This window comes from Tiliqua scincoides, chromosome 7 (genome assembly GCF_035046505.1).
Source record: "Tiliqua scincoides isolate rTilSci1 chromosome 7, rTilSci1.hap2, whole genome shotgun sequence".
NCBI lineage: Eukaryota > Metazoa > Chordata > Lepidosauria > Squamata > Scincidae > Tiliqua > Tiliqua scincoides.
In genome coordinates this window covers 62,892,741-62,913,319 of record NC_089827.1, presented here as the reverse complement: position 1 = coordinate 62,913,319, position 20,579 = coordinate 62,892,741, and the positions used below count along the sequence as shown (strand labels likewise).

The following is a 20,579-nucleotide window of genomic DNA, read 5'->3' as shown; positions in this document are numbered from 1 at the left end:
AAACTGCAGAAAAAGGACAATCAATTATCCAGTTGATGGGAACCACCAACATGCCTGATCCAGAAACCACTGCCCTCATTCTCAGTTGGCGACATTTGCCTCACTAATTTGCCATCTAACAAGCTGGATACATGACGTCCCATTCACAACATGATCCACAATTGCCTGAGATTGCCCAGATCATTAAAAAAAGAAGAAAACAGCAAGTGAAGAAAAAAATTGGCATCAAAGCAGAAGAAGAGAGAGGAAATAAAAGCATAAATAGTAGTAAATGGGATTGAAAAAAGTTGGGAGATTTCAAAAAATATCCTTCCTCTTCAAAAGATCAATTTTCAAAAACAAAACGGACAAACATTTGGTGCAGTTTGTTGCATAATTTAAGTGATAACAGTAAATTATTATCTTTCACCACACTGGCTAGATGAAACCTGCAATAACATTGCCTTTGTAGCCAGACATTCATGGTGGTTTCCTTTGATTTAAGCCACGTGTGTTTGGCTGACTCAAACAAGTACAGCAGAATGAAAGAAAAGGCAAAACTGCAACCATTGAAAGGCTTCAACACTCTACTATTTGATTCGGCAAAGTACTGGCATTATGGGCTGTAACAAGCATAGGAACAAGAAGGAAAGGCAAGACAAACATGGAATGGGGGGGCCTCCTGCTTCTTCTTTTTCTGTCCAACTCCAACGGGAGGTGGAGTGCATATAGCATCATGCCATGTCTTCCACTATCATCGATTACTTTTTATACATTGGACTGACTTGCACAAGTCTTACCTGACCTTTCTAACTGTCTGGTAAACAATACTTGCTTTAACCCATTTTTGCCCAGCCCACAGGTGTACACGTTTGCTCCCTGTTGCATTTACATTGGGCAAAAACAGCTTAATATAAGAACTGAGGCTTCAGTGGTTGCTGCTGCCATTGAGTAAAAAATCCTTTCCACAGGCTTTAAGACCACATGCAACTAGTTCAGCTCTTCCTAACATTTCACCCTTGACTATAAAGGGCATTATCAAAGGACTGAGATGACACCTCAAATAATGACTAGGAGAAAAAAATCAGTGAGTTTATTAGCTAGGACTTATTGGGTTAGAAAGTCTCTGCGTATATATATCCTCCTCTTTCCCTCTACATTCAGACGGAAGTGGGCTTTCGTAGAAGAAGCCACATTTTAACCTAAATTTCCCAGGTTTAGGGTTTTAGTAACTTTTGGTTGGAATAATTTGTTTTAGAGTCCAATCCTGAACAGTGTGCGCTGGCTTACCGCCAGGCAAGTGCCCGTGCTAGCCTATGGGAGAGAGGCAGGCAGGTCCGATGGAGCTCCGTTCCACCAGATCCAAAGCATTCGTGTGAGGCTTGGCGCCCTACACAAACACTTTTACCTTGAAAGGCTGCCGCCATTACTTTAAACAGCTGCTGCGGATCCTGCACGCTACGGGCTACCGCGGGCGGCACCTCGGGAGAAGCGGACTTTCCTCCCCTTCTCTTGGGTAAGGGAAGTAGCCCCGCAATGGGCAATGGGCCATTGCGGGGCTACTTCCCTTACCCAGGAGAAGGGGATGAAAGTCCCCTTCTCCTGAGGTGCCGCCCGCGGAGCCTGTGGCATGCAGGATCTGACAGCAGCCATTTTCGGTGCCGCTGAAGCTGTGTGCCACGGAAGCTCAGGATTTGGCCACCCGTCCTCACCATCTGTATTTTAGAAGAGCTTTTGCATCTTTCCTTCTACTGTTTTCATTATTTCAGGTGTCATCTCAGTCCTTTGATAATGCCCTTCATAGTCAAAGGTGAAATATCAGGAAGAGCTGAACTAGTTGAATGTGGTCTTAAAACCTGTGAAAAGGATTTCTGTTCTCCTGTAGACAGAAGGTCTTTTCTGAGTATGGAAAGCACGCTTTGGAGCACTGCTCGCCAAGCCGGGTCTCCCACTGCTATTTGTTGTGTCGCGTTCCTGGTCTTGATGCTAGGCAGCAGGGGCCAGGGGTCCTTTGAATACCACCAGACACCACCAAGTTCCACTGGTGGTACCCGTACCACTGGTCAAGAAACACTGATTTATACTACTTTGGTTTGTTAGCTCGAAAAACTACCAGACATAAATAGCATAACCTCAGCTAGCTTGATAAAAATTAATTAATCAGAGAGAATAATCTACCTGCTTCCACATGCTAAGCAAAATAATTGTATTTCCTTATGGAAATGGAGCAAATGAAATCTTCCACCAAATAATAACTTAAACATTGTATATGTCACTGCAGCTAGCAGCAGCTCATCTGCTCTTCCCGTAACTGAAGCAATGCAGATCTACCTTGTTACCTAGCAACAGAGTATGTCACTGCTATTACAAAAAATAAACTTGGTTTTATGTCAAGAGAACATTCATAAAGAACACTGAATAATCCATTCAAATGCTCAGAAATTGAAAAAAAAGTATGCTTGACTCCAATAGGGTTTTTAAAAAAAAATATTTTTAATCATGTGGTTTATATAAGAACATGCATTAACAGTGACCATATCTGAAGCTAATGTTACTGCAAATTACTTCTTGGAATCATTTTAGGAATGTAATAATATTAGTATTATTACTGCATAGTATCCTAAGGAATGCTTACAGTAGGTTTCTTTCCCATAGGAAGGAATCTTTAGAATAACAGCATAAGAAAAGCCCTGCTGGCTGAGACTAAAGACCCATCTAGTCTAGCATCCCATGTCCCACGTTGGCCCACCAGCCGCCTCTGGGAAACCCACAAGCAGGCAAGAAAGGCATACTCCTCTCCCAACATAGCTCCCCTGCAATGGCATTCAGGTGCTTACGACCACTGGTTCCCTACTCTCTAGGGATCACACAACCATAGTGTGATCCCTAGATCACCAATTACACCAGTCGTGTGTAATTGAGAGATTTGTCCTCCATGAACGTATCAAGTCCTCTTTTAATGACATCCAAGTTAGTGGCCTTCACCAAATCTTGTGCCAATGTATTGTGCACTGCTTTGAATAGCAGAAAAGTGGTCTAGAAATATAAATACAAATTAATATCCAAAAGAGCAGGAATGAGGTTCTGCTTGTGCAACAATGCTTTTCTTGCTATCTCCCTCCTCATTGCAGCCCTGTGTACTCTCAAATTCATGCTTAAGGGCCGGGAAACCCTCCAGAACAGTGTCCAGAACAGATGTAGTGTGGGATGGGAGAATTAGCAGAAATCAGAGGGCTGCTGTTATGTATGCAAGTTATGCAGGATCGAAATCCTGCATGACTGATTGGCTCAGACTTATTGCTGGCCAATCGGGTGAGGGATCGAAATCCTACCATCCGATTGGCCCTCTATTTAATGTTTCAACTGCACCAATCATGGGAAGTCTGGGCAGAGCTAAAGGATATAAAAGCCAGGGGTGTTTGCCTTGTGTTAGATTCGTTGCCAGGTCCTGTTCTGAAGATGGAATAAATGTATTAGCTGTTATCTCTATGCCTTCCTTTATTCGCGTGGACCCACTATATAACAGCTGCCTTGGGTGGACTGCAAGTGTGTTTCCACTCCCACAAGGCACCGTTGGATACAACCCAATATAAGTACTCAGACAATGACTTTTGAACAGGTCAGCCAAAAGATCTGCTGAACTAGTGGAAGAAAAAGGAACAGTATGGTTAACATAAGTTCATTAGCAAAACGTAGTTTGAAACACTCCTGAGATGTGAAATTTGAATGTCCTAGAACAGTGTCTCAACCAGTGGTACTTGAGGTGGTTTCTGGTGGTACTTGTGGAACCCCTGGACACGAGCTGCCTGACAATGACACTAGAAACATGACACAACAAATAGTGGTAGGAGGCTCGGCTGTGTGGGCAAAGCTCCAATGCATGCTTTTCCACGCTCAGAAACGCCCTCCTGTCCACCCTGTGCCTCTTACCAGTGTTCGTTGCATTGCATCTGGTTTCCCAATTCAAAAGTAACTGGCCAGCTACTTCCAGTGGTACTGCCAATAGCTGGGCCATGTGAAGTGGTACAGTGGGGGACAAACATTGAGAAACACTGGTATAATGCTATTTGGAGGACTAATGGCAAAATGACTTTTCATTCCTAAGCTGCATTTCTTTCTCACAATGTCACATATTTAATAGGTTCTCCTTACCAGCTGCCTCAAACATCTGTTGCTACTAGAGATATTACTTAATAGCAATAGTTTGAAGATAATCCACTCAGATAGATTTTGAAAGCACATCAGCCGCTTTTATTATCGCTATGTTAAAAATAATCTAGGCATTTTATGTAGTTGTTTAATAATACCGTTGAGAACATCTGCACAATGTATCTTGACCTCCAGCTATACTGAACCTGGGGAAAGAAAAGAAACTCAGTGGACTGGCTAAAGTGAAAACTTGACATTAGTTTGAGCAAGAACTGAGGTGTAGGTATTAGGCCCAGTTCATCTGAAGGAATAACATAAAATATGCATCAGATCTCACTGAGTTTCACACACGCTCTGATGTTTTCTTTTTTCACTCTATACTGTTACATTGGATAATACAAGGAACAGTGAAGGTCAAATCTAGACCTCAAATTTAAAATACATTAATTTGTATGTCAGGCATAGCGTGCTTGGGAGTATATCTGCATTATCTCCAAAGCAAATACAAACTCTATGCAAATGAAAAATCAAAATCAAAGTAAAACAGTTAAAAAGAATATCCCAGTTCCATTTACTACACTGTATAACAGTAAAGAGAACATGAATATATTTCAGTCTGAGAGGTGATTGTGTCTGCCAAGAAACATACAGTCGTGTGTTGCGTAGCAACAGGGATGCAGACTGGCACCCCTGTTGCCAAGCGAAGCTTGATGTTATGTGAAGCCCCTGAAGGTGAAGGAGCCGCACTCCCCTCACCTCTGGAGGCTTTTCTGAGCCTTGCAGAGGTTCAGAATGCCTGTTTAGGGCGAAAACATGACTTCCGGTTTCCCGGGAAACTGAAACTTGTGTATTTTTGACCGAAAAGGCCAGTCTGAGCCTCGTAGAGGCAGCATGCAAATGCGCGCTGCCTCTGCGAGGCTCAGAAAAATCTCTGGAGCAGGGGTGAACAGGGGTGAACAGGGGTCAGTGGTGGCTGTTGCATATGCGAGCACTAAGTGATGCTCACTTGTAATTCTTAAGACATATCACTGGTTCACATGACTACACTACATTATAAGAATGTGAACTGAATACGTCCAGTTGTTCTCAGCTCAGTGGGGCCTTTAAGATTTCTTATATAGGTTTCCCATTAGTTTCTGGGCCCAATTCAAGGTGCTGGTACTTATTTTTAAAGCCCTATACAGCTTGGGACTATGGTATCTCAGATACTGCTTACCTGCATATAATCCTGCCCATTGTCTTAGGTTATCAGAGAAGGCCCTGTTGAGAGCTCCACTGCTGGTAGAAGTTAGGGCAGCAGAGGCAAGGAACAGGGTCTTCTCAGTTGTAGTAGCATTTTTACGGAATTCAAAACCAGAAAGTTTAAAATCAGCCCTCTCAGTAGAGAGTTTATGGTGAGGCCTAAAAACTTTTTAAACGTATTTTTAATTTTAATAATTAGTTTTATTGTGTTTTGTTGTTTTTAAATGTCTTATTTTTATACATATTTATATATTTTATGTTTTTAATATGATTTTGTGAGACGCCTTGAGTGTCCTTTACTGGGATAGAAAGGCGGGATATAAATAAATAAATAATTTATGTTAGTGTTTGGGATTGGGCAAGGGTGCGATATCCCTGGGCTGTCTTCATTTGGCCTGCCTCTTTTATTTTGTTCTGTACTTATATGTTCTTGTTGGTTCAATATTTTTTCGCTGGTGTGTTTTTATCTATCATTACCAATGTGTTTGTACTGAAATGCTGCTATGATTTTTCTGCACTGGTTTTAAGTATGTTTTGGATTTTAAATTTCTTATTTGAATATGTATATTTTAAATTTATATTTTGTATACATTCTAATTTTATTGAATATTGTAAGACACTTTGAGCTTCTGGAAAGGTGGGGCATAAATGTTTTAAATAAATAAAATATAAGAACAATATCATCATTAAAATAACACTGAGATACTAATAAAAATAAAAGAAGTACTGCAGACACCCACCTATAAGCTGATCCCACAGATAAGTTGAGGGATGGTTTGAGCCAAAAAAGCATGGAATTTTCTATGACCCTTGGATAAGTCGGGAGTTAAACTTAGGAGGGTGTCTGACTATAGTTTTGTCTGATTTTACCCCAGGCCAGAATCCTGAAAAATAACCTGCTACTAATTGTTACCTAAGAACTGTAGTCTCGAATTTATTAAAAACATAGTAAAAGATCATAAGATACATTTTTATTCTTTTTAAATTCTGATCTTCACCACCTTTTTGTAAACAGTATCAGTGTAAGTGCACTGTAAACAACATACCAATAAAACAGTGGTTCCCAACCTGGTATTCATGTACTCCCAGGGACACTCAACAGGACCTTTAGGGGTACTTGAAAAAGAATGGCATAATGGCAGAAAAAGGCAGGTCTTGCTCCAGAATGCTTTGCAGGGCCAGTAAGGCAGGAAGGAAGGTAGCTAGTTGGCTGTGAAAGCCCCACCAATATCTAGTTTTTGATCATCAATTCATCTATGAAGCAGTGATTGAAAACCAGCACAGTAAAAAAGTTGAAACATAATATGGAAAGTGATCAATCACCCAGAATTTCTCAGCACATTTCTGGTGCAGAAAAGTGCAAAGGCAGAGTCTTCTGTTCTTCAAACAGATGAAAAGAGAAAATATGTGATGAATACATGAAGTCTGGGTTTTCACAGGGAGGAGATGAGGGCTTGTATTATTAATTGTAAACATTTTGCTAATATGAAGGGTACAATTTATGGAAATGGGTTGCCAAGGGATATGCAAACGATAAAGGTTGGGAACCACTGCAGGAAATCCATGAATCAAATTCACCTTTAAGATGTCTGGTGTGTTAAGCCAGAAGCTCTACATACAACATACAACCCATAACACACAACTGAGAGTGTGCAATTCAATTCACAACAGAGAGATGCAGCTGCATATATTTGCAACCCTTTTTACTCAGAAGCAGACCCACTACTTTCATTGGATGTTATTCTTAAGTAATAGTGCATTGAATTATAGCCTAGGACCTTGCTTCAAATGGAAAGGAGGATCCCATCCTGGTGTTGAAAAAAACATATCTCTGCTAAATGCAAAACAGAACCAGGCTGCAAAAAGCATTTGCAAAATGGAACAGAGGAGAATAAAAGGTTAACTTTGGCTGGAATTTCGCAGCAAAGTTACTGTAGAAACAAATGAGCCTGCTTTAGCAAGCAAGCTTTCTAATGAGCCTGCTTGAGCAAGAAAGGAAACTTTTCAGAGTTGAAAGGCTCTGCCCTTTGATAGACCTGGAGATAAGAAGTGATAACTGGAGCTTGACTACTTGGCAAAAATTTTACATACTATAGGCAAGTATCTATGGTAATAAAACTGATCATAAACAACAAACAATACAACCATAACTAAAAATACAGTGAGCAGCAAGGGTCCAAAGTGAGGCTTTTACTTCAGTCTTGCAGAGAGCTGGTGGAACAAAGTGATTTTTACCAGGTGCCTTCTAAGGATTCCGCATAACTAGTCTGAACTGTACCATGCTCATGGTTAAATGGTCATTATTGGTGCAGACAAGCACAAAGAGCAACTGTAATTAGCATAGTCCCACAAGGCTTTCAAAAGTAGATTGAGCAAAGTTGAGCTAGTAGTTGTGCTTGCAGAAAAATCCATTACTTGGTCACTTCACTACAAATAAAGGGCCATCTTCCTCACATGAGTTTGTCCATCCACTACAGCAGGGGTGTCCAAAGTTTTTGGCAGGAGGGCTGCATTATCTCTCTGACACTATGTCGGGGGCAGGGGGGGAAGAATTAATTTACATTTAAAATTTGAACAAATTTACATAAATGAATATATTAAAGATGAACTTATATGAATGAAAGAAGGTCTTACAATAGCTCAAGGCCTATAAAAGGCCTTGCACAAAGCAAGGCTGGCCTTTCCTTTGCTGCCACTACTGCATCACAGATGTGAAACAACAAGCAGTGGAGGGAGCCCTCATTCTATAGCTCACACAAGAGGTCAAACAGTCGCCCTCGTGCTGAGAGCAGTTGTGTCGGGCCAGTGTGTGCTTCAACAAATCTCCAGAGGGCCAGAGGCTCATTGGAGACTGGGGGCTTCCCGAGGGCCACACTGAGAGGCATTGAGGGTTGCAAGTGGCCCCAGGGCTGGGGTTTGGGCACCCCTGCACTACAACATTAGACATTAGAGCCCTGAACTGTGTTCCACTTCCTTCTGAAGTCAATGGGGTGGAGTGAAGGGGAGGAAGGAGCACATGACAGCTTCTTGGATGCAGACCCAAGATTATGGCACTCCTTCCTCTTGCTGCCCCTTAAGGACCCCTCTGCCATCTGGATATGTTTGTTCAGGCAGGCATTTCAGTTCAGTTAAGCCTTTGTAATTATTTTTTCCATGCTCTCAGTTCCTTTATTATTTTAGTTGTCATTTAGTTTTTAGATATTGCATTTTTAATTATTTCATTGATTTATTGTATTGTTGTTTTCAATATGATGTGATTTGCCTTGAGGGCCCCTTTGGGATTGGAAAAGTGGGATCAAAAATTCCCAAATCAATACATAAAATGCATTTTTTTGATAGACGCTCTTGGCTCCAGTGAATCTGGGGAGTAAAGACTCTCTGCACGTGTTAGGGAGGAAAATCATTTGATGACTGTGTGTTTTTAGCAAGTACGCTGTAATTGAATATAACAGGTTTTGACCACATCAGAATAGGTGTCAAGAAACACTTGAAATTGGAAGATCTTTAAAAAACAGAACATCAGCAAAAATGCTGGAATTGCCACAAAAGAGAAACATGAGTATCATTCAGGCATTTTAAATAATATATAGGCAGCAAATAGGGAATGTTCTTTTTAATTTCCCTTAGCAATATCTGAACAGGCAAAAGCAGTCAGATGGAGAATGTAAATATGGAGCAAAGGGAATTCTGTAAACTTACTAGCCAATGGCATGCACTTCTCTGATGAGAACATGTACATGATGAGTACTTAGCAGGTACTTTTGGATTCCATTGATTTTTCATAACAAGCTGAAACCTAATACGACTTTATAAAAAAATTAAATTTTACATAAAATAGGTGACTTAAAAATATGAATTCATTGGACCAGAAAGAAATACTTTTGGGTCACAGAGTTTGTAAAGAAAAAATGTATCTTACGATCTTTTACTGTGTTTTTAATAAATTAGAGACTATAGTTCTTAGGTAACAATTAGTGGTAGGTTATTTTTCAGGATCTGGCCTCTGGTAAAATCAGACAAAACTATAGTCAGACACCCCCCCTAAGTTTAACCCCCGACTTATCCAAGGGTCATAGAAAATTCCATGATTGTTGGCGCAAAACTTGCCCTCGACTTAATCTGTGGGGTTGACTTATAGGCGAGTGTCTGCAGTGATTCAGTTTTATATAACATATTATCTGAGCTCTCACTTATACTGAGTACAGTAGCATTATTCTACAAATTCAAATATCACTGAAGAGCTTATGTAAACTGCCTCATTGATTTGCAATCTAAGAAAAAGAGCCAAAGATTTGATTATCCTTATAGCAGTTGCCATTAGTAATCTAAAGTTAACCTAGACAGCACAATGGAGGGCAGCAATATGAAACATGAAAGCAGTGTATGAATGAAGCACTTCAATAATGCTTCCCCTAGTTTTTCTTTTTCCTCCACACTGGTAGTAATCCTAGATTCTCCAAGCAAAGGAACCCTTCGATCTGTTAATGGATTTGTGCTAGAACTAGCTGGTGAGTTATTTGCTGGAGAATGCTCAAAAAGTCATATTCCCAAAGCCGGACAAATATTGCTGGCTGTACTATGCTTCCATTGGAAACAGTACACTCTGGGAAACATGCCAACATGCCAACAGTACACTCTGGGAAACATGGTATCCTGGATTTCACAATCACTCATCATGGCAGTTCACATCATTTGGGGAAAGCCATTCTTTAAGATATGCCAGGCCATGCAAGGACTTGGAAGGTGAAAACCAGCACCTGAAATTTGACTTAGAAACCAGTTGAGTTGATACTATGGTTTGATCTGCCAATACTACCTGGAACAGGGCTGAAGCCTTTTGCACCTGCTCTGATGGAGCAACATGTATACTATTCATTGCATACTCCCAGATCCTCCAATCTCCCAATCAGTACCAGTTCCATGTTGCTGGATTCTGATAAAAGTTGTTAACCCTCATCCAGCAGACTGTGGGCACAGTCCTAACCAGGTCTACTCAGAAGTAAGTTCTATTTTGTTCATTGGGGCTTACTTTCAGGAAAATGTGGTTAGGCTTGCAGCCTATGGCTTCTAGACACTGATCCAGAATATTAACAGTTGCTCCTAGTTTTTTAGATAAAGAAATACAGTGGGCCCTCGGTATCTGTGGAATATCACTCCCAGGACCCCCTGTGGATACTAAATTCCATGGATAATTAAATCCGCAATTGGAAGACCTCAAAACATCTCCTTACATGACCAGAAGTTACTGGCATGAGCTGGAAATGACTTCCAGTTGCGTCTGGAGGTGCTCTGAGGCTCAATATCTGTGGATATACTGAAATTGTGGATGCTGAGCCCACTATTAAGGAGGGCCCACTGTATACAGCTGGTCAAGGTGTCAACTACACATTGACAGCAGTCAACTCCAAGCTTCAGAATGGACCGCTCCCAAAGGTGAGAAAGTAGATCAAGAATATCTGTTCAGAGTTGTGCTTACGCCAAGTGGCTCTGTGACTTCATCATAAGCCCAGTCCATGACATAGTGGCCTACATTTCAGATTTTGCTACTGATGAAGCAACTACACAAATCACTTTTCATGAGCACAGCTCAGTCAGATACACTCAATCCATTCTTTCCATGCATGGTTAGCTACGTGAATTGATCATGTATTTCAGTAGTAGTCAACTGATTAAGGGCAGGAAGCATCCTTAGAAAGAAGTTAATATAATGAATTAAAAACCACTAAGATGGTATGCCATTTTTGAGTCTAAATTTGCTTTTCAAATCCAATGGAATTAATTATAAATGACTTTTTAATTCTTTTTTAAATTCTGGTCTTCACCACCTTTTTGTAAACACTGTCAGAGTAAGTGCACTGTAAACAACATACCAGTGGTTCCCAACCTGGTATTCATGTACTCAACAGGACCTTTAGGGGTACTTGAAAAAGAGTGGAACAATGGCAGAAAAAAGTTGAAACATAATATGGAAAGTGATCAATCACCCAGAATTTCTCAGCACACTTCTGGTGCAAAACAGTGCAAAGGTAGAGTCTTCTGTTCCTCAAACAGATGAAAATAGAAAATATGTGATGAATACATGAAGTCTGGGCTTTCATATGGAGGAGATGAGGGCTTGTCTTACAAACATTTTGCTAACAGGAAGGGTACAATTTATGGAAATGGGCTGCCAAGGGATATACAAGTGAAAAAGGTTGAACCATGAATCAAATCCACCTTTAAGGTGTCTGGTGTGTTAAGCCAGAAGCTCTACATACAGCATATAACACATAACTGGGAGCGTGGAATTCAATTCACAGCAGAGAGATGCAGCTGCATATATTTGCAGCCCTTTTTACTCAGAAGTAGACCCACTGCTTTCCATGGGTGTTATTCTGAAGTAATGGCACTGAATTGTAGCCTAGGAAGGAGGGACCCATCCTGGTGTTTCAAAAAACAGACCTGCTTTGCAAGCTTTTGCCAAGCAGAACCAGAACCAGGCTGCAGCAGAAGGAAGGAGAATAAAAGATTAACTTTGGCTGGAATTTCCTAGTTGCCTTAGAAAGGATCTCTGCCCTGCCTGCCTGCAGTTTGAGAAACTCAGCACTTGCCTGTCTGCCCTTGAGAAAGGAAACTGTTCAGAGTGGAAAGGCTCTGCTCTCTGATTCACCCGGAGGTCAGTTGAAGTGAGAATTGGAGCTTGATTACTTGGCAGAAATTTCAGGTACTATATGTGAAACAGAGAGCAACAACATGGAAATGAGATAACTGTTGTGCATATTTTATCATTGAAATGATAAGATTTTTTTTTTTTAAAGAACTGTGTTCACGAACTACTATGGTGCTGGCATTCTACAGCTTTCATATCCAGAACAACTATTTTGGAAAGCAAGCTCTCACTTTGCAAAATAGTAGGTCACAATAAGAAAGTTACCAAACCAGAGAATGGCAGACTGGGCTAAGCTCCCCATTCTGTAGTGTGTCCAACTGTATCACTGGTGAAAGGCTTAGATGTGCTCTGTATTTCTTTATTTATGAAACTACTGTGAATGTTACTTGATTAGAAATGGAGATACTTAACTGAAAGGATGCAAATTCAACCAATAATTCACCATAGTATAGGGAAAAAGTGATAATGATTAAAGGATGTAGTTAAACTGGTAAAGAAAGACTTACGTTATATAATAACAAAGTTTATTGCCTTTCAAGGTACTGAAAATACTTGATTTTTTTTTTTAAACCCCATCTTTGCCATTGTGTAAACTTATAATTTAGTTAATTCCAATTTTATTGGGCAGTGAACTAGGCTAGATCACCTCTTGGTCCTTCCCAATTTTGAATTCTCTGTTCAGTCCAATATTCTATTTGATTTGTTACATGTACTGTACTTGATAAATATGAAACAACCAAAAAAATCCACTAATTGAATAGAACATCTGCAATTTAAAAGAAAACTGGGCAACTACTGTGCATAGCAACTTTAAGTTAATATCAGTCTAAAATACTTTTTTTAATCCAGAGTATTAGATAAGCATTTCCTTCTGTTACTAATCTGCAGATAATATATTTGGGGGAAAAATAATGCCATAGTTAAGTAGAAACAAGAAATTGTTTTTAATTAGTATCTTCAACCACTGAAGGTGTTTGATCAGCTTTTGATCAGCTGATCAATTGCCAATTAGACCATGTCCATTTTGACTGGTAAAGGCCCACAAGAATAAATTGGGGTCTTTGCTAGCTAAAATGCTGAAGGTCTCTCTGAGGAAAGTTGAATATTAGGACAAAGCTTTACATCTCCTGTCCAGGGCTGGCCAAGACCTCCTGAAATCTGAGGTTGTATTCCAACTGCTGCCCCTCCATACACAATGATATGCCAGCCTCTGTTCTTCCCACGCTCCAATGTTCTAGCTCAACACTCTCCTTCCCTCTATGTTTCCTTATCTCTGTCCCTCTCTTTGTTTTCCAATCTAAGGAGCAGGAGGAGGAGGAGCAGTGAAGGCAAGTAAGGCAGACAGAGATGAGCACCATCAGCAATCTGCAGCCTGAAGCAACCGCTTCAGGGCCCGATCCAGAGCCCTGTGTGCTGGCATACATTGTTGCAAACATGCTGTACGGCACATTTGTGAGCCCTTACCACAGGCCTAGTGCTGGACCTGGCCCAGTGCGATTCTGAGCTGGGTCAGCTCTGGCGCTGGGCCCATGTTTCACCATCCGATTGTTGCCTGGACCACCTGGTGGCAGAGAGGTGAGTAGCGGCGTGGGGGGGGGAGGTGTTCTGGGGTGGGGGAGGGCGGGAGAAGGCATGGTGGGGGGAGGGAGCAGGGAGGGAGGGGTGGGACCAGTGGAGTGGATCCTGAGCCCTGTGTGGGACCACAAGGTCCGACAAGGGACTCTCCGATTCTGTGGCAGCTCCAGAGCTGCCATAGAATGGAGTAGCCCCATTGCGGGCTGCTTCCCTTACCTGGGAGAAGAGGATGAAAGTCCCCTTCCCCCAAGGAGCCGCCTTGGGCTGCCTGGTTGCATTTTGGATGCCGTGGCAGCCCCGCACACTGGGCAGCTCAGGATTGGGCTGTCATTTGGCTTCATGGATGGGCCAGCAGAAACTCAATTATAATTGAGTAGATTTGGGACCCAATCCTATCCATCTTTCCAGCACCAGTGCAGCTGCAATAGGAACATTTGTTCCCTTACCTTGAGGAGGCCTCTGTGACTGCCATGCCACCAAAGGATGCAGCGCACGCCCCATTGGCAGCACTGCACTAGCCCTTGAAAACTGGATAGGATTGGGCCCTAATCCTCTTAATTCACCTTATAATATGTCTGCTTCCGGACTTTCTCAACTGCTCTCAGGTCTCCAGATGCCCCATCCAAATTCTGGTCTTGCAGCAGCAACTGGTGCCACACTGACAAAGTACAATTTCACATGCCGTCCTCCCGTTGTCTCCCAAGGTTGGGGACAACCCTCAGCCTCCTGTGTATCCTCACAAGGACAGGTCAAGTATCAGCGAATGGTTCACACCACCAGAAGATAGCAGTGGTGGTAGATGCAACAGAAGAGGGAGTATGTCATAGAGGTGCAAGAAGGTTGAAAAGTCCTCTTTGGCTGCTCCTTGGAAGAAGTCCTCTTCACCCTAAAGCAGCACTGCCTTTAACCACAGGGAAGTGTGAGGTAAAGCGGGGGGGGGAGGGGGAAGAGATAGTCCAGGAAGGGGACTGCCCAAGCCTAGGAAGTTTCTAGACAGACTACCTCAGGGCTGCTCAGTATCAGCTCCACAACGGCTGAGACCACTCCAAGCTCAGGGAAGGAATTAGGAGGAGGAGGAGGAAGGGGGATAAGGTAACCCTTCCACCCCATGAATTATGAGGCCGCTGCTGGGCCCATGCCAGTCAGTTGTAGGGCCCAGCACCAGCAGGAAGAGGATGCGCCACCACCGGGGGTGACTGCAACCACTGGGCGACAGTGCCGCCTCTGGGGGGCAGGGAGAGAGTGGAATGAGGGCAGGATAAGGGGAGGAATTGGAGTGGGGTAGGATAGGCAGAGCTCTGCCTGACATGGAGGCCAAACATGGAGTCTCTCAAGTCTGTGGCAGCAAAACAGCCAACACAGACTTGAGAAGCCCCGTTGTGGGGCATGGCATTTCCCCTGAGGAGACCTTCTGCTGCTTCCCAGTGTCCACTGGATACTGCGGTAACCACTTTGACACTGCTGCTCCAGTGTGCACCAGGAAAGCTCAGGATTGGGCTGCCCATGCCTAAAGTTTCCCATATTAGAAGAAACTGAGAAAGATCCGTCATTAATGTTACAGTACTACAACTATTTGGGAAGCATTTTGGTACCCTCAGTGGCTACAGAGGCAATGACCAGAACAGCAATGCAGGTACATAGGAAAGAGAACGAAGGTGAAGATCAAGGAGTGGTGTGGACTCACCTGCAAGTTTAATTGAGTATTTAGTCACAGAAACTATAACAGGAAATCTTTTAAAAATACACTTTTATCTACTATCTTTTGATATTTTTAGGGCCCAATCCTACACTTTCATTGCCACAACAGTCCTGGAGCTTCACTTGCACTGACTGGCACGAAGCAGTCAACGCCAGTTGTAATAGGCACTCTGACAGTGTGCCACATAGCATACTGCTGGAAGCGCCAGCAGGAAGGCCTGCACCTTCCTGCTTATGTCATCATGTCTCCCTTTGCTTGCTGGATCAGGTAAGTCAGCAGGGGAGGGGGTGGGGGAGGGTGGAAGAGTGGTGGGGAGGGGGCAAAATAGGGCAATGAGGGGGTAGGGGATGGGCAGGTTGGGTCCACGGTGGGTTTGGCAGCAGTGGCATCCACCAAATCTTATTCCCCTTCCCAGACTGAGTAGAACCCCCTGGAGGCTTACCCCTGGGTGAGGGAACAATTTTTCTCTTATCTAGTGGAGACCACTGCAACTGCCCTCCCATCATAGGTTGCATCAATAGTTGCCTTTTTGGTGCCACTACATGGGGGGGGAGGATAACATTGGGGCATTAAACGTTCTAAACAGGAAGAAAATAATTGTTTCTTCAAAGAACTGTACTGTTTTGATCCTGTAAGGATCTATTCATATTTTTGTCCTATGCAAACATAGACTGTTTGGTCTATATAGTTTTCAGAACCAATATGAGGATTTTTTTTTTTTTAATCTGTGGACTACATATAACATTTTCTATCCAATTCTCCAGCAAAGTTGTCAACTTCAGACTGCCAAAAAACTTCATTCAGACAACTTAGTTCTAGCTACATGGCATTGCTTTTTGATGTATTCTATTTTTACTGTTTGACTATAATAAGCTTAAACATTACATGATTAACAGTTTTCACTTTAAAGACTGGTTGAGTTATCTTCAGATTTTGAGAAGTCTTCAGATGCAGAGTTCCTGTCCCGAGGAATTTTGGTTCTGATTCCACCATCAAAGTACTATGCCAACACAAGCCCAGTCAATGGGGCTTCCTGAATGATGCATTTGTTGGGAGCTGTAATCTCAGAGAACAAGTTCAGATATCTCTATACCAGTAGAAATGCTATTCATTTCTGAAGATACTGTGCTGATCCAATATTGTGCCCAACTCTCCCTGGTTTAAGCTCCAGACCTTTTTTTTTCTTAATAGATTTCCATCACTTTCTTTTCTGATTCCTTTATTCTTTAGATTTGTGTTTGTTTTTTGACAATACCAGTTTTGGGGAATAATTTAAATTACAACTCTGGATTTATATTTTAATGTGTTGTTCCTAAGTGCCTTTTGAAACCTAATGCTTATGAAAAGGATTAACCAATATAACAGTTCATTTTAAAAGATTTTTTTTGTGACTAAGCTGGCCTTTTTAAATGGCAAAAGTACAAGCTCTTCTTTTATACTGATCAAACCGAGTCACACATTTTATTTGCATTAATTACCCCAGAATCTCATTCAGCAACAACTTACCCATGCTTTTCATTATTCAAGCAAGAAGCAACACTTAAAAAGGCTACTCAAATGTGACACACTAAACATCTGCCTGCAAGACTTCAGCCTGTGTGCATTACATTTATCAAAGGGAAAAGGCCAGATTTCTCCATGACAATGTATGAAATGGCTTCACCAAATACCATCAGCTAAAATAACCAAGTCTCCATTTTATAGCTTCATTTAAATTTTTATGTTGCCATTAGAATGCAGTTTTACAACTGGGTAATAATTAAACATTACAGGATCAAGGACTCCTGCTAAAAAGCCTATTGGCTTTTTTTAAAAAAAAACACCTTGGACTTATATTGAGATAGAGGGAGAAAACCACTCTGTTGTGACAAGGTTTCATTCCACTGACTGTACTTTCAGCAGACCTGCACAAAACAGTTTTAGGACAAGAATGATGAACATACAGCCATAATACCTGCAGCCTATTGTGCCAAGGGATTACTTTAAGATTAGTTAACAGCTCCTTGACAAACAGAACTAGAAAAGCTTCCAAAGGGACAAAGGCATATTGTGACAGTCATGTTGCCAATGCCGCATGCTCAGGTTTCAATGTTTGTCTGCTCTCCACAGTGCTCCACAACATCTCTTGAAAATCATGCAAACAGGCGTTGCCACCAACCTTCTGAAACCAGCCACTCCCCCCCCCCGCCCCCTGACATGTGCTACAGTGACAATTTGTTTCACAAGTCAGACGGCAACATTCATGATCCCTGCACTGCAGCTCTCAAAGACACACCTGTTCTGAATAAAGACTTGAGGTGACTCCATACATGACATGCTTTCTTAAACATACAGGGATAATTGATGTGTGGGGACAGAAAGTATCTGGTGGGAGCACCGGGCACTTGCCCCACACTCAGTGGCGCAGCTGGGGATGCAAAGCCGAAGTTTTGCAGGGGCCTGAATGTGCTGTGCAGCCGCCCCCTCCCCCCCTCCAGAGCCAATCGGGTGGGGGGCAAAACAGAAGGATTCCCCTCGACTCCCCCTGCCTGGCGGGAGGGGAGGGGCTGCTCGCACAAGGACTTGGCGCTCTGCACCCCGCCGCTGCGCCGCTGCCCACACTTCGCAAGCGGTGCCACTGAAGGCCCGATGCAGCCGCATCCGAGCAGCACCTTGAGCCTCCGCGCCCACTGACCCTGACGGGGCCTGCGGCTGCACACGTGCTGGTGCGGGCGAGTGTGGCGCCCGGACGGGCCCTGCGCAGAGCCGGCCTGGCACGCGGCTTCCGCGTCTCCAAGAGCCAGAAGGCGAGCGCAGGGAGAGGCTCTTTCCTGCCCGGCGCAGGTGCGCGCAGCGCTGGCAGAGGCAGGTCCACTCCGCAGCCAGCCCCGTTCCAGTCGGCGGGACTGGCTCCCAGGAAAGCGCGGCCAGGACCAGCAGCGAAGCGCGACAGCGCAGCCCGGCCCTGGTGGGAAGAGCCAGGCTGCTCCGGCCCGGAGCCTGTGCGGGCCGAGGCGCGCTGGACGGAGCTCTCCGGGAAGGAGGGAGCTGGCGGCGCAGCAGCAGCCTCCCCAGAACCGCAGGGCGGGCAAGCGGGCGGCGCGCGTTCCCCGCTCGCTCTCCGCACCGCCTCCGCGAAGGGGCTATTTTTAGGCGCGGGCGACATTCCCGGAGACCGGGAGGCAGAGACGCTGCCCGGCCCGCCCGCCGTCAGCCCGGCCACCCTGCAGGCCCCGGGGGGGGGGGGAAGGAGCCTCGGCGAGGCTGGTCCCAGCGGAGCCCCCGCCTCCCCCGCCATCTCACCTCGGCGCGGGGCTGCTGCGGGAGATGGAGGTGCTGCGGCGCTCACCCGCTCCCGGCCGCATCCTCCTTCCTGGGGGCGCCAGCGGAAGGGAGCGCGGCACGCCGAGCGCCCCCTCCCCAGCCTGCCTGCCTGCCTGCCAGCCGAGCAGCGCGCGCCCCTCCCCCGCCGGCCACCCCTCCCCCGCGCCGCTGCTGGGCGGGAGCCGTCCGCTCGGCTCGGCCCCGTCCCGCCGCGGAAGGCCGTCGGGCCACTCACCGGCTTCCCCCGTGCGAGCGCAGAGTCCGGGCGCGAGCCGCGCTGGCTGCGGGCGGGCTGCCGAGCTGCCGCTGCGCCTCCTCCCCGCGCATCCCGTTACTATGGATATCGCCGCGTCTCCTCCGCCCGCCCAGCAGCCGAGCCGAGCCGCGCTGCTCGACGGCGCCCACGTGCCGCCCGCCCCGCGCCCACCGCAGGCGCCCCTCCCTCGCGCGGGCGCAGGCGCCGCGCCTGCTCCGGGAGCCCGAGCCCAGGCCCTTCGAGGGGTCGGGGCTGCAGCCAGAGCCCCTCCTGGCCGCCCAGGCTCAGCCTGCAGCGCCACCTGCTCCTCCCAGCCCAGCCGTCAAGGGCAGAGAGGTGAACGGGGCAGGGACTCCTGCGCCTGTCTGCTCAGAAGGAAGCCCCGTGGCCTGCACTGCCAGGAAGGCGCGCATAGGCTTGCAGCAAGCAGCACACCTGCGCGCAATGAAAGTGGCTCCAAAGGTGCCCCTTCAGCGTCAGGCGCTGCCTCCAGTGTGTGCCCCGCAAGCTGGCGGGGCAAGCAGCTCTCAGCAGCGCAGCCCCAAGATCTGGTGCTGAGGTGGGACAGGCATTGGGAGCGAAGGCTCCCCACGGACTGCACATGGGCTAAAGTCCATTGGAGGGCCTACTGCTTGGTGTTGGTGGAAGCGAAGAAGGCTTTTCTCTCTGCCAGCTTTGCTTCTGCTGAGTGATGTCCAGCAAGGCTTTTCCACGCTGTGCGGAGCTCACCTGGTCCAGCTCTGGCAGAAATGGCGTGGATCCAGCTTGGTCCAGTTCCAGATGGAGATGCTGTCAGCCTGCTGTGGTGAATTTGAGAAGTTCTTTGCAGATACAATCAGTCAAATCCGCTGTGACTTGGACTCCGCTTTGGCAGGGAGGACTGATGTCTCTGGGGCATCTGGGTTCCATCATTCTGGATTCCTTTCAACTTGCACAGCTTGAGGATGTGGACAAAGTCCACAAAGACAATGTTTTTGGCATGCAAGGCCATCAACATGCCTGCTGGATCCTTGCCCAGCATGCTTATTAAAGCATCAGGGGAGGGGATTAACCACATGGGGGCCAAATCCAACTATCCAACTTTCCAGCACCAGTGCAGCCGCAATGCAGCCCCCGAGGTAAGGGAACAAACATTTCCTTATCTTGAGATGCCTCTGTGGCTGCCTTCCCACCAAAGCATGCAGCACACGCCTCATTAGCACAGCTGCACCAGCACTGGAAAACTGGATAGGATTGGACCCTGGGTGGGGGAGATAGTGAATGCATCACTGAGCAAGGGGTTTTTGCCTGTGCCACCTAGCTGTGTGCCCCTCCTAAAAAAAAAATAACCCTTGACCCTATGGCGCTTGATAACTTTTGGCTTGAGTAAAATCTACCCTTTCTAGGCAAAGTGGTTGAACAGATGATGGTGGCCAAACTCAAGAGGGTCCTAGATAAAACTGATGAAACTGATTATCTAGATCGCTGTCAATCTGGCTTCAGGCTAGGCTTTGGGATGGAGATAGCCTTGGTCGCCTGTGCCATACTTGATGACCTGTGCCAGGGACTGGACAGGGGAGTGCATCCCTGTTGGTTCTTCTGGACCTCTCACTGGTGTTCCACACCATCAACCATGGTGTCCTTCTGAAATAGTTGGCTGATTTGGGGATTGGAGGCACTGCTTTGCAGTGGTTCTTCTTGGCCAACAGGTCCCAGATACTGGTGTTGGGGGATACTTGTTAGCATGC

At 45.2% G+C, this 20,579-nt stretch overlaps 1 protein-coding gene across 14 annotated transcripts in view; it reads right to left on the bottom strand.

Moving 5' to 3' along the window:
• ANKS1B (ankyrin repeat and sterile alpha motif domain containing 1B) overlaps positions 1–20,579 on the bottom strand; it is a 406,398-nt gene that overhangs the window by 73,555 nt on the left and 312,264 nt on the right. Inside the window, exon 1 of one of the 14 annotated variants that reach the window (XM_066634634.1) lies at positions 18,832–18,923. The exons of the other annotated variants lie outside the window; for them this stretch is intronic. The gene's annotated coding sequence lies outside the window, so the exon portion shown is untranslated. Of the gene's footprint in view, positions 1–18,831; positions 18,924–20,579 lie in introns of those variants that run through there. 14 annotated transcript variants of the gene reach the window in all.